At 47.3% G+C, this 12,994-nt stretch overlaps 1 protein-coding gene across 7 annotated transcripts in view; it reads left to right on the forward strand.

The window, feature by feature from the left end:
• The window catches only part of Antp (homeotic protein antennapedia), a 176,875-nt gene that overhangs the window by 102,144 nt on the left and 61,737 nt on the right, over nt 1–12,994 (forward strand). For 3 of the 7 annotated variants that reach the window (XM_076422349.1, XM_076422347.1, XM_076422348.1), the window contains one exon: nt 4,144–4,195. The exons of 3 other annotated variants lie outside the window; for them this stretch is intronic. The gene's annotated coding sequence lies outside the window, so the exon portion shown is untranslated. One more of the 7 variants, XM_076422353.1, reaches the window with a different exon arrangement.

Consider the following 12,994-nt stretch of genomic DNA (forward strand, 5'->3'; position numbering starts at 1 on the left):
ATAGTAAACTTGGAGGAATATCGTTAGAATACAAATTTTAATAAAGATTCTCATAAAATGCACATAGGGTCTTTTCAGGCCTAAAGCTCTCCGGAAAGCAGACGTCAGCGTGTCTCACGATCGGAGAACTAACTCGATCGTCATGGCGACGTCAACACGGAAATCCGCGGCTTCTATTTTATTCAAGGAGAGAGTCAAAGCGAAGAACGTTGTTCGACTACGTGTGCTGAAAGCGGAAACGCCGAGGATTCGAGACGAAGATCCGCGGAGACGCTCGTGCAGATGCTCGACGCCTCGAGAGTATTTTATTGCTCGTTCGCCGGCTCGTTCCTCTCGCTCGTTCCTTAAAAATGTCCGCGAACGGATTACGGGCGATTAACACTCTTGAAAAACTGCCTCTTCGTGCCACCCACAAACAATAAACATTCGAACGTTTTACAATGAATCGTTTCGAATCATTAAAAAATTGAGGCTTCACTCAATATAATACACTATGTTATACTAGACCGTGAATGTTGTGCATTTGTAACAGAAAGAAATAGATGAAAAATTAATACCGAAGCAAAAGACTGAATTTTTTTATACATTTACGAAGAAATTGGCTGGGTGAAATATGAAACAGTGAAATATTAGAAAGATCTACGAATATTGTTCTGGTGTTTTCAATGTAAAAAATCTATTAAAATATTTTTATTTTGCATAGAGATCCGCAGTATAGTCATGTACCAAATACAAAATGTATCTTTGAAACTTTGATAAACGTCGAAGGAATTTTCGCTGCGAGGAATATTCTCTGAGAATCGGCCATCAAAATCCAGCACCGCAAGGATCTCTGTATCTACGGTGTCGTGTTTAGCCAGGCTAGGGATCGTTGTGCCACCACGAAAAAAGAAAGGACTCGTCGCGAGAGAGCTGGAGCGGCGTGGCACCGGAAAAGCCAAGAAATCGAAGCCCTGAAACAACGAGCGGACGAGCCGATGCGCCCTCGCAGCCGGAGACGCGGCGGAGATGTAGAACGAGAGAGACAAATAGAAGGAGACGGTGAAACCCACTAAATCAATACTCTGCCATCGCTCCAACTCCGGCTGATCCCCTCGCGCACCCCCTTAGCCGCCGTTTTCCTCGCGCTCTCCGCATCCCGGCTCGGCTCCGCTCCGTTCTGCTCCGTTCTGCCTCTGCTCTGCGTCCTCCTTCAGCGTCCTCCTCGGCTCGTGGCCTGCCACCCTTCGTTCCACCCCCGTCACGCTCTCCGGGGCGAAACTTCCTCTCTTCTCTACTCCCGCAGAGAGTTCGCCTCTGTCGGGGTTGGATATTCCCCTTTCGCGTCCGAGGCCGGCTCGCGAGACGTCGACGATCACGATGGAACCGCCGCCACACGCGGGGTCCGAAACGCTTAGGGCTATTGCGATCCTTCGTCCCTTCTCTAGGCTTCGAGGGAACCGACGGACCGTGTCCGACTTGGTTCTTCGCGGTAGGTTCCCTTCCGATGTCTTGGACCTGGAACATGCTCGGATTCCGACTTTGATCTCTGCTTCTGCTTGGAAGCTACTGGACCACTTCAGACATGTTCCCGCAAGATCAGAAGGGCTTGTTCATTTTTAGAAATGTCTTAGTGGACGTTTAGAGTTGATGAATTATCGTCTTGGTTGCAAAATTTCGATTTAACGAGGCGTTGAGATTCGGCTGTTTGCTTTGGAAATATTCCTGCAAAATGAAAGGAGCTAGCAGGATTAAAATTCAAAAATAGGATTAATCACCGATAAGTCCACATTAAAGAAAAGAAAAACGAAAAGACGGTCAGATGAAAAGTCCAGCAATGAAACGATGATAAAGCATGACGATTCCTTCGCGGTCGAGGCGTAGAGGATAGAGGAGATCGAGGGATCCGAAAAGGCCAGGCGGATATCACGCGACTGATCAACGAACTGGGTCACGTAGCCTGTGCGGCACACGCTTACGCAGCCGACGACCATCTGCGGACCTACTACCGAACGTACATAATATATCTACGATCGTGAGATTCGAACGGCCTCCGAAGAAGTAGGAGGAAGAGGTCACTGATTGCCAGAGGGGCTCTGCTCCCTCTCTGCGAACTCGGCTAACCACTAACCCGACGAATAAACGGTCAGCTGCCGTTTTGACGGTCACCTACCGGCGCCATTTGCCTTCGCCTTGCTATAATCGCCTCTCAGCGCGACGCCGCGCCGGCATCCTGCGGGATTCTTCCCTGGGCAAATTGATTCGTCGCCATTTCGTAGCCCCTTTTCGGATTCCTAAAACAAATATTCCTAATAAAACAATTCAGCACTTTTCGGCCGTTCGCAGAGTTTTAATGTGCAAATAAAGATTTGTCGATTATCATCAAATACATTTTTAACGAATCATCATACGCCCGTCCCTCAATTCTCGCGGCACTTTTTTACGCGAGTAATTGTTTTACGCGGCATATTTACCTAATTTTATCTAAATTTACGCGGAAAGGAAGGAAAACATTAGGAGTAGTGTAGCCTCTGGAACCTGATTAAGTTTACAGATTCAATTTACATGATCTTTATTCGCGTAAATCAAATCCACGTGGAACGGATATTCGCGTAAATTGAGAGACGGGTAGGGAGGGGGACTTCTTAATGCCGCATTTGTCAGCAGTTTCTCCATCTAACAAGACATAACAGAAGCTAAAAATCGTGTATCGTGGTTGCAGAGGCTGGTCTTCAGAAGAATGCGAAGCATTCGGTAACGCGACGGGTCACGGAGCAGCGGTGTCCGCAGGCGAGACCGATTAAAAGTCAGGATTAGCAAGTAAAAAGGAATGGATCCTGGTCCGGCGGGTTCTTGAAGGGAGCATCGAGAGTCCCGGCGAGTCCAATTACACGGGCACCGGGTTCTGCTTTGTTTCACGGCCGCTGCCCGTAGTCTGACGCCTCTTCCAGCAGCTCTCCCTCTCTTTCTCTCTCTCTCTCGCTCTCTGCTTTTGCCGTGCGTACTCGCGAGCAACTTCCGGCGATGGAAACGCTACGATTCCGCTCGAGCCGAACGAACGAGCGAGCGAGCAACGCGCGTTCTCCGGCCACGCTCCTGTGGCCTCGGCGTCCCGTTAATTTCTCGCGATCCGCGCCGCGATTACGCGCCGCACCCGCCCGAAAATTTAGCGCTTTTCGGCCACCCTTTAAATCTCCGCCGGCCCCGCCGCCGCCGGAAATAGCGTGGCCAACGCCGCCGCCACCTAATACGCCACACAGCGGTCCTTTATTTATTAGGCGTATCAACCGCGCCGTCCCGTTGAAACGCAACAGTTAATTAAATGCGGACCGCGCTGCTACTTTGTGCCATCGTGCACGCTCAGAATTTAGCCTCGCAATTGAGCTTCCTCCGCGGGCCATCCGCAGTGTGTTCTTCGGTGATGGGCTCTTGAAAAATGGCGGCGGTAACCAGCGTCGTCGAGACGCTAATTCACGACGATTAGAGACGACGAAAAATTTCTGCAAAAATCTTCTCACACTTCTTCTCCTCTTCTTAAATGATTCGTTCAATCAAATTGCAATACACCGTCTCACAATTAAAACATCAAAGATAAATAATCTTACATCGAATCGCTGGCGTAAATCATCCTGTATTAAATCGTTAAAATAAATCATCTCATATTAAAACGTTAGAGTGCATCATCTCGCGCGGAAACGTTCTCGAAGTACCAATCAAATGGAATCAGATAAACCCGGCGCTGGTACACGAACAGTTTCACGATCCGCCGTGCATACAGTGCAAGTATCACGATCTGCGAAATAAAATCGACCAGCCCCGAATCGTTGTTTACAATGGAATCGTCGACCAAGGGAACACAGGAGAATCCTACCGTTCTATGGATCGCCACGAGCAGATAAGGATTTTGTTTTCCAAACAAGCAATTAGAGCCGCGATAACGCGACGCAACCGCTCGCGTACGCTAATAAGCGAACGCTGGATCTCGCCGAAGCGGAATCTTCTGCCTACGGAATTAATATTTATAACGTAACGCACTCTTTAAGTGGGCTCGCGCGTTCTCCGACGCTTATCCCGCGATATCTCGCAATTAATTTCCTCGCTGCGCGCCTCGCTGCTCGACGCACCGTTTCGCGTTAATTAATCAAATTCCTCTAACTGTTGCAGGTAAGAGCGCTTTGATGTTTCTGCTACGCCTACGCCGTTGATAGTCATGCCGGTAAGTGTTAAACTCCAGCTGCCCCGCGACAAGCTTACATCTTGTAAATCGTAATTGGGAGACGCTTCGGACCGCGGCGGACTTTATGAGCCAATTCGATGGGGGCAATTTGTCGCTGGGAGCTGCTCCGTGCTGGGAAAAACGGCCGTTGCCGCTACCAATTTATTACTACCTACCCGGCGCAACCATTCGGACGCTCTTTGCAGCCTTGGCGTTGCCTAACTTTGTTGAGCGCGAGAATTAGATACAGCGCAAGATAAAGATGATTTTTGCAACCTTTTTTTGGCAACTCTAATACTGTAATATATAAATAAATAACATTTTCTTTGCGTAATATCTTCCATCGATTTAGCTCGGAAGTTTCATTTTAAACCTGACTCGAATTGGGTACGTGTTCCGATGCTGACGAGCGACCGTGTGTTTCCCAGAGATTCTGGTTAGTGTCTTTCAAAGATAGGGCCCATGTTCGCCCATGGGAGTGTCGAGGCTGCGTCTATTCCTCCAGATGTTGAGCTCTTTTTTCCGGACACACATTACACCATGAAAAGTGGTGCTCTCAGCCATCGCTTCTAGAAAATCGTGGGTAGAACATTCGGGGATAGGAGACTCTCCTGAAGAATTTTTTCCAGGAGATTTTTCTGATAAATACATGAAAATACTTCCTTTCCATCCCAGAAAGTATTCCAGAACAAATTGTGTACCCTCACCAATTATTAGGTGTGCAAATCAGTTCGTTCCTCTTTTTTTTCTACGATCATGACTTCTGACTGAATTTTGCTGCCATCTGAAAGAGCGTTCTTTTAGTTTTAAGAAGAGTCGCGATGAGAGCTCTAAGAGTTTCCAGTCGTATGCAACAATTTCAAGCAATATGGCGTGCGAGAAGCATCATTTGCGTCACTGCTCACTTTTTGCATTCCAGCATAGGAAATCAGCTGTTAAAGCTACTGAAATTTATTGTGTGGTACTCGGAGAGAACGCTGTATCTTACAGAACATGCAAAACTTCGTACCAAAGATTTAAAGCCGGAAATTTTCATTTGGAAGACTACGATCGTTCAGGTGCACCGAGAAAGTTTGAAGACAATCCGACGCAAGAAGAATTAGCAGAATGATTGGGAGTCACCAGACAAGATTTTATTACATTTTATGTACGTGAAATGTAATAAAAGGGGAACGAACTAATTTGCACACCTAATAAATGAAATATCAGAGACAATGACTCAACAAGGCGTGGGATTTGAACGGTCACCGAGTCATCCCTGTTCTGCTCGATATATTCGGGACAAAGGACCAAAGATTCACAGGTGAATTACACTGGTTTCTGGATCGACACGCGCTCGTCCGCGGCGTGTTCGCCTATTTAAAGCACTTCCTGCCTAGCCTTGCGTTAGAGATAGATATATCAGGCTCTATTCGCGGCGAGGACGCACGAAAGTATCCGTCCGCCTCTATCCCGGGTTTGCGAAGCTGATGTAGCCGGTCGTTCTCGCAGCTTGTTGAAAGATTGACGGCCGAATCCGTCGGCGAGCGGCGCGCACGGGATTTTCTGCAATTTTCCGCGCGGTCCGCAAGCTCGTAGGCCGTGCACGTCTCGCCGAGGTTCGAGAGCTTCGCATTCAATTCGATTCGCGTACGCGTACGTTTCGTTCGTGGCTTGAACTGCAGGCACGTGGCCTGTGACGATCGTCGTCGCGAAAACTCGTCTTTCCGCGCCGATTTCAACCTCTAATCGCTGATCCATGATCGATTCCTCGATCCATTGCGAAATTGTTCGTTACTCGATATTTTTAGACTTTTTCTTGTATACTGAAAATGAAAATGAAAGCCAATTTCTTACCATTTAGAATATGTTTTATTTAAAGATCCTGTGAATATGACTTTTTACGCCTTCATTTGAAATTCTTCTTTTGAGGAACAAGGTGGTGGGGGTTTAATGTCGCTCAATATACTTCAATGATTGTGGGTAAAATGAGCGAAGACTGGGGCGAGGTATTGACGACGAATTGAAATAAATCGATCCATTAACCCACGCTCGCACCGAGAACCGAGTTAATTTGAACGTTCTGCCTGAACAGTTAGCTAAAATTTCGATCTCGATTTTATTTACAGACTTCTCTATAAGGAAAAATGAAAATAAGATATGTTCATTCTTCAGTCTTTAGAATTCCAACACTTCTTAAAATGAATATAAGCTAATTTACGGTTCAACGCAAGCGACTCTACCTATTCAAGCAGGCAATAAACAGTTCTGCGAGAACATTGTAGCGTCATAATGATATCCACGCTCCACTTTGATCAGCATCCTCGCTCGTTTACGCTTTCGAGAACTTCAGCACCCCCATGCTCGTTCAATAAATCGGTACCCCGGTCGGAGAAAGCCTCCGAAAATTCAGCACCCCCATAAACAGTCGGTCGCCGTGCGTTTCTAAGCGGGTCGGCGCGTGTAGGTCCGTCGTCCGAGGACGATTTATTTTCCGGTTCTAACGGAGCAGCGTCCAATACGGGCGCAACGAGAGAGATCCAATACGGGCAATCAAACGCTGTCGAGCGTACGCCTCCCTTTGTTGACGCAGAAAGAAGCAGCGTGACAGCCTCCTCGGTCGACCCCCCCGGTTCAAGGGGTAGCAAAACCGACGGGAGAAAGACGGAGACATCGAGATACAGAGAAAGTAAGAGATAAAGGAAGAGGGAGACGGAGGAAAAGGTAGAGAACGTGGGGAGCGAGGAGCATCCAGGCGACGAGAGAAAGCGGCTAGATAAAGCCGTGGAAAAAGACGGGAAGATCGCGCGCGAAGTAGAAGCATGAGACACGTTGGAGGAAAAGGGAGAGGCGGCTGTGTGCGCGCGGGGGGGAATACGCAACCACCATCGTGCTGGATCACGGGGGCGTAAAGAGAGAATAGAGATGGGCGGTGGGAAGGAAAGTGAGAGAGAGAGAGAGATTGAAGATGGCGAGGGGCAGCGGGGTTGCAAGAGGGTGTCGGGGGAGGGGGCGCAGTTTAACGCATGTGCAAAGGGCGCCTCGCGTCGCGGCGCTCTGGTCCCGCCGGCTCTCGGAGGCTGCGAAACCGAGCGGCCGGAATTCGCGGATCAGAGTGGTCGCATCTCCCGCTTCAGATCTACGCTCGGCGCGAGAACAGAGGTGCGAGGAAGCCCGCGATTTTCCATGAGAATCGAGCGACTCGGTGCCGTCCGTTCGACGCTGGCCCCCGGTACGGTGCAAGGCGGTTGTCTCGATCAGGTGGACCAGGCACGACAGGATGAGGGTGCCGCGGCGGTCGTTGGCTGGCCATCGGTGACGACGAGCACCGGTCCGCAGAGTAACCGATCCTGTCACAAGCGCGGAGTGCACGTGCGACGCGGACACGATCGCCTCGAGACGCAGCCGATCACCGTCAACCGAAAGCTTCTTCGTCTAGCTTCTTGGAGACCCGGGACTGATAGTTAACAGAGACGAGTAGACGATCGGAGCCGGTAGCCTTGAGAGAGAGAGAGAGAGACAGGATCAATCCAGAGGCAACCTAGACAATCGCAAGACCCGTGCGACGGGTGCATGACTCGCTAAGGCAATCGCTCGCTTATTTTTTATTGTTCTTCATCCGCAGACGACATAGCCTGGATTTAGAGTGCTCGCCAAACGTGAAATCGAGTTCTGAAAGCTTGGTGGATCGCAGTTCAGTGACACACGGTTGGTTGAAAGGATAGTTCTCTCTGGTCCTCGCGGAACGTTGCGCAAGGTGATGGTGATTGGACTCGAATGCCCCCGTGGTTGTTCACTGCTGAGTAAGCTACCGCGAAGGACACATGTTCCGCGAACAGTGTTGTCGGTCTGCTGGTGTTGGTACCGTTCCACAAGGTGTCTGGCTGGCCCGGTGACTCGACGCGATCTACAGCGGACCCAGAACAGCAACGAGGAGGAGCTGCTGGCGCCTGGTGGGAAGAACCAGCCACGACGGGGCCCGGCGCCGGGGCACGAACAAGGCCCCCGGTGCAGGGAAGAAGCCAGGCGGAGGGGGAACCCGGGCCCGGCGTAGCAGCAACGGCCCTGAAACTACAGGGGAACCTAGCTACCCCCTTGCACAGGGGGGAGACCAGGAGGAGACCGCGCCGACGACGGCGACGGAAAAAGAAGCGACGGAGGTGAGCCTGACCGTTGCATTTTTCAGCCCCTAGGATTACCAATTTATACCCCGAGTTCGACTGCCTCTTCCGCTCTAAACGAACGAGAATCGATCTTCGGGATCGTCCACGATCAGACCCTCTGTTTTGGTTAGGCTTCCTCTATGTGTACGCGAGGCAGCATCGCTGATGCATGTTCGAGGGAAGTGATGCTCCCGATGCGATCGTGAGGATAGTGCTTGGGGGATACAGTGATGACGGTACAGTGTTCTGGGAAAGGATGCTGCCGACCTCGTTTCTGTCAATGGCCTAGCTTATTTTGGTAGTGCAAGTGTGTCGCTTGCGTTAAACATTCAACGCGTCGTTTTTCCGGTTTGGTGTGAATTTTTGATGGAGATTGGGATCGGTGCGATTGTCGGTTCAGGATTTCGATCCTTCGCTGTGCATAGTGCTCGCATTTTTTTTTGTTCGCACATTTGTCTCAGTTTAGTTTGTAATACACTACTTCATTTATTTGTTACATTGCGATGAGAACAATTGGAGTGATTGCTGAGTCCGTTTCAATTCATAATGTGAGAATGCAGTTTAGCTGACAAATTTTGAACTCGTTCTTTCTCTCCCTCCAAAATGACACTTCTTCTGAACTTCTCTCCACTCGAGGGTTGTAAAGCTTTCTCTCGAGAAATGCAGCGACCAGAGTCATGTTCTCGTTTGATCCGAAGAAGAAGATCCGGGTGTTCGTGGGTTCAGGTCGACGGAAAATCAAGTCCAGTCACGTGTACGCGAAAAATTCGGTACACGGTGTGTTTCGCCGACCAGTTCTTGCGCGCAGAAGGGACACCGAGCGCGAGACGAGTATTACGACGATGAATAACGACCAGTGGAATTGCCGCAATAACACGTTCGGCCAATAAGAACGTAAGATCCGATCGCGAGAAGGGGTCCTGTTCAATATTCGAGGAACGTGGTTGGTGTACGGTTCGCTGCGACAAAAACGCGAAAAAAATCCTCGCTGCTGCTGGCCGTCGGACGAATATCAACAATGAGGGATTCGTTTTCGGCTGCGGAACCAGACCTTTCGAACCTCTTTTATTTCATCTTGAATTCGTGCAGAATCGTTCGAAGGGAATTCGAAGCTCGTGACAGGAGACTGTGACGAATGGTCTGATTGTGCGCTATTAATTAGGTTCGGGGGATGTTGCGAGGTGTTCCTGTTAATCTGAATCTTGATTTTACCTTCAGGTTAGATTACCTTCGTGTTCAACTCTTCGTTGACATTTTGTTGTGGGATAGAAAAATTTTCCAGGCTTCGATAAATTTTTGAAATGATCTCCAAGTGATTGTCGAATTGACAGAAAACTGTGTGAGAATTGAGTAACGATTCTGGGGACCAGAATTTGCAAATTTGGATTCAGCAGGCGTTATTTGCGTGTACTGAAAAACGGTGAGGGTTTAGAATGGAAATCTGATTCACAGGAGAGAGTGCTCGTTAATCCGAGCATAGTTAATCAGCGTAGGAGGTGTGTGACTCGAGAAAGGGAGGCACAACGAGGTCGCGGAGGCGAGTGACGCGCGTGCAACATAAATCGAAGGGAAACCGAAAGCAGACAGCCGCGTCGTCTACGTACAACAGGTCACTCGTTGAATAATTTACCATCGGGAAATGTCTGGATAGAAACGGGGGCCTCTGTGAGCGTCGCCAAGGACCGACACGAATTTCGCGTGAAACCGTGGCCCCGAATCGCGACGCTTCGCGGTCGCAGCTTTGCATCCATTTCTCACGAGACGCTCGCCGTCTGGTGCCTCATTCTTGAAACGGCAAATTTCCCCGCCACCTTTACGAGACAGAAATTTCGTAATTGTTCCCCATTCAATCTGGACAAACCGCCAAAACTTCCACGATTTCATTATTTCTATATTCTTTAAATTACTTTATGGTTCACATCCTGTTTCCTTGATTTTTGTCTCTCGCGATACAAAATGCAGATGTACCAATTGCACTGAATTCTATCAGTGACTCGCTGAGTGACCCATAAGCAGGAAGCGTCTAAATCGCCTGTTACAAGCTGCGAGACAACTCAATTTCTGCCATGTATCCAGTTGGCTGCGAAGATTCTTCAATTTTATTTGTCGGACAAATTTTTGGATAATCGATGCTGTTTCAGAAAAATTTTCAATTATTCGCGTCAATGAAATAGCAAGCTTCTAACTGGACTGGATCAAGTCTGGGCCATTCTTGTCCTCCATTGAAAATAGAATTTATTTCCTAAGAAACGCTGCCAGTTTGTTGCTCTTTACGACTGCTAACACCATTTTATTTTATCATTTGACGGTGAACAACCGTCACAACATGAAACTACCAATCTGATCTCTAACCCTCTGTTCTTGCAGCTCTAAAAATTATTTGTTGTTATTAGAAGAATCCCAGAATTATTTCTGCGGCCTTTTTGCACCATCCCCCACCTAATGCCAGATTTCCACCGCGAGTTAATGAACAATTCGCGAAAAACGCGCGAACGCTGATCGGAACACGGTCGCGCGACACCGAACGGCTCTCGTGAAAGGGCTCTTATGATAAAACGCGGGACGTGCGGGAGATAACGTGACGTTTAAATTAACGCCGGGCCCGCAACACACGACACGCTTCGAATGTCACATTACGATACCCCCGTAACGGTTGATCAACGCTCCCGCCAAAATTCGTTACCGGGTTCCCGCTTATTCATCAAAACTCCCGCGCCGGTGTATCGACGAAACGCGTTCGACCGCCGACGAAGTTATCTGATTCTCCAATTTTTTTCCAGTTTTTTTATTTTGTTCCCCTCTTGTTCGTTCATTCGTTCAGTTCTCTTTCTCTCTCTCTCTCTCTCTCTCTCTCTCTCTCTCTCTCTCTCTCTCTCTCTCTCTGTTTTATTCCCACTCTTGTCTCGCTTTTCCCCCGTTCCGTCCTCCCGGAGGCTTCTTCCGCCGTTGTCGGTCGCCCCCCGATGAAATCGAAAGCTGCGCCCGCAAAAATAAATGATCTAGATCCCGTCGAGAGAGAGTCGCGCCACTGAAAAATTGCCAGTTGAAAAGTTAACCGCCGATGTATCTTGCCGGTTACCGAACTGTGTTGAAAACCGATGTTTTGCGGTGTCCCATCGTTGCCGAGTTTCTTTTCGACTTTTTACCGTGCTTTGATCGTTGCTCTACTGCGGACTGAAGTACTAAATTTTGAAACATCGATCGCTCCATAAAATATGAATTTTCCTTATTAATATTTCGATTTTAATTTGTCTCGACTAGACATCTCCCTATTTCACGTATATTTAAATCCGAACAAAAACATCCTGTAAACAGAGCCAAGTTCCTATGGCCGTAAAAAGTTGTGAGATCAAACAAAATACGGCCAAGTTCGTTAGCTTAGAAATACCTCTTGCAATACTGAAAAAAGCGTTTGTAAAAATTAGTTTAAAAGAACGCTATTTAACTTTTAAAGAGTTACATGGAGGGCTAAATTATTCAAACTTGGCCGTTTCTTTTTAAACCAATGACCATAAAAGGTGTTAGGTAGCGGCCAAGTTTCAATAATTTCGCCCTCCATGTAAATCTTTAAAAATTAAATAGCGTTCTTTTAAACTAGTTTTTACAAACGCTTCTTTCAGTATGGCAAGAGGTATTTCTAAACTAACGAACTTGGCCGTATTTTGTTTGATCTCACAACTTTTCACGGCCATAGAAACTCTTGTTTACAGGATGTTTTTGTTGAGATTTCATCAATTTTTGTTGAAATTGCATCAATTATCAAGTAGGTTTAAAGATCCAAAAATCCAAATTCAAAGCTTGTAGGTCAATGGGAAGTACCCAAAAGGTATTGATGATCTGTCAGTCAGTCAGTGACAAATTTAGCGATTCTTGAGGTCCTATATCTCGGAACCTACTAATGTTGGAACATTAATGTTTTGTCAATATTGAGACATGATAGCAAGTATACGACAAGTGTACGAACTTACATCTCTCCATCTGCCTCCAGTGCCGAGTTATAAGTCTCTAAAAAACGGCTAATTTGTTTCGTGTAAAAGGCGGTACTGCGAGAACTTGGCTGGTGCACTGCCGTGCACCTAGATACACGTTTTCTTATTCGTATTAACTATTAAGATACAGTTACGAATTTCCGAAAGCAAAATATGGGGGTATCTAAAATATATGAAGAAATTAATTTCAAAACAACTCTCATTAAAAAGATGTAATCAACTAACCCTCTAGTTTAATAGAGTAGAATCTGATATGTTTCAAAACCATGATCTCTAGTTTCTAGGGTTGCTAGAAATGTTTTATCCAAATATAGAAGAAGTAGTGAAAACTGCAATTATGTATATATGAGATAGGCTCAAAATATAGGAGTTCAAGTAAAAGAGGTACACAGCACATTTTAAGCTTTTTTATTCAAACAAGCTCCTATATGCTATTCAAATATGATATAGGAGATCAAGTTCAAATATAGAAGACTCATATCAAATATAGAAGATCTGGCAACCCTACTAGTTTCAAGATATTTACTTTCGCGAGTCCGAACACGTAAAAATGGAGTACCGGAAAGAACCCATAGAAAAAGACCACCGTGTAGTCATCCGTCTCCACTTACTCCGCGTCGGTCAATTTGTAAGGACGCTTTCCCAGGTTCGCGAACCGCGAGGAATTG

This window comes from Lasioglossum baleicum, chromosome 4, assembly GCF_051020765.1.
Source record: "Lasioglossum baleicum chromosome 4, iyLasBale1, whole genome shotgun sequence".
NCBI classification, from domain to species: Eukaryota; Metazoa; Arthropoda; class Insecta; order Hymenoptera; family Halictidae; genus Lasioglossum; species Lasioglossum baleicum.